We start from the raw sequence: 1,737 nt of genomic DNA, 5'->3' as shown, positions 1-1,737 counted from the left end.
TTGGGGGGGGGGGGGGGGGGTTAATTTAACAAATTCATGTTTTTAAAAAGTCTGCTGGGGAAAGAGCAAGCCTTGCACATGAGAAAACACCAACTGGCCTGCAGGAGATGCTGGCTGCTTCTGCTGCTGAGTGTCAGCCTGTCAGAATCCTCTGCATGGATTCATTACTTCCCAAAAAAAGCGTAAGCCAGGGATGCGCTCCCCTGCCCTCCCTCGGCTAGCTCCTTCTCCAGGGCTGACAAGCGTCAGAAGAATGACAGGCCTGAAGCCTGCGCTGCAAGTGATGGGGCAAGTCAAATCGGTGGTGTGCGATACTCGGGGTGTGCCCCTGCTGCAATATGGTAGCCCTACTGATGGGCTTCTGGCTGTGCAGCTGGACCTACTCCTCAGCTGGCTCACGCGTGGAGACCTTGGCACTGACACTCTTTTTGGCTCCTATAATTGTATCTACTGTATACAGGACACAGCTCACAGCTCCAGCAGCTGTAGACGGTGGGACTCAGCTTCCCTAAGCCTCAGATACTGCATGTTTGAGCTCAATGAGGATTACTTCCTCACACTGGGTACTAGGCAGGGCTTTGATCTGTGCGCCCACGACACCTCTGCCCTTCAACTTACTCTGCAGACGAGTGATGAGGGGTGTTGGGAGAGGAGCTCCCACACTCGTGCAGCAGAGACTGGATTGGGTCAGGATGCGAACAGCAGCAGGCGCGGTGGGCCAGGAGGAACTGACGTGGGAAAGCCGTAGAGGCCTAACCTGACACCAGTGGGTACTCCAGGTCGAGAAGGATGCACAGCAGAGCTCGAGGTCTGCAGCAGAAAATATAAGCGCTAGGTGGGGCTCAGTCCCCCACCCCTCCTTGCTCCCTGCGGCCATCGCACCGGTGCCGCTGGCAGACGGCAGCACCTGGGAACTTGCCTGCGCGCATCTCCTCGCTCAAGACGAAACAGAGCAACAGACCACACACAAACTGCACGCTCCTTTGCGCTCACCAGTGGGAGGGGAACTAAGAGTGCCAGTGCGTATCAGGGAACCAAGACGCAGACCACGGGGCGCCGTTCGAGTGCACCGCAGAGCTGCCGCGCGCGGCCCAGCTGGCGGGACAGTTTGCAGGACTGACTCTGCCCGGGCCGCCCCAGGCCAGCTGCGACGTGCGCGCCCAAGGGTGACCTGGACCCGGCCGGACAGCGGCTCCCGACTCGGCCCCTACAACCATCGTCTCCAGCTCTGCGCAGCGCAAGGCAAAGCAGCCCAACGCCGGTCTGCGAGAGGAGACGGCGAGCACCGGCCCCGCGGCCGCCAGTGTCCGAACCGGGCCGAACGAGGCACGGGTCCGCGCTGCTTCGTGCGGGGCGGGCTGCCCCGAGGACAGCCATCCCAAGGCCGCCGGGAGCAAATGAGTAACGCGCGCGGGGCCGGCAGGATGTCTGCTCGGGAACAAACAGCGCAGATACGGCGGGTCAAGGCTGCGGCCAGGGCAAACACGGCGGGGGCGGGGAGGGCAGAGGCGACACTCCCTCCCCACCCCCCTGCCGTGACGTTGTTTCTGCGTCCTCTTCGCTCCGTGACGTTAGGACACACGCCCCCGGCGCCAGTCACCCACATTCCCCGGCAGCCCAAGCCCGGGCTCCGCTCCCGTCGGGCCACAACTGCGCCTGCGCGCCAAGGTGCAGGGCCGCGAGCGCATGCGCAGTGCCCTCGGCCGGGCAGCGCCACCTGGGCTGCGCATGCGCCGT

The sequence above is a fragment of the Gavialis gangeticus genome, unplaced genomic scaffold, assembly GCF_001723915.1.
Source record: "Gavialis gangeticus isolate Ggan-Ray unplaced genomic scaffold, GavGan_comp1, whole genome shotgun sequence".
Taxonomy (NCBI): Eukaryota; Metazoa; Chordata; order Crocodylia; family Gavialidae; genus Gavialis; species Gavialis gangeticus.
This window is presented reverse-complemented; position numbering follows the sequence as displayed.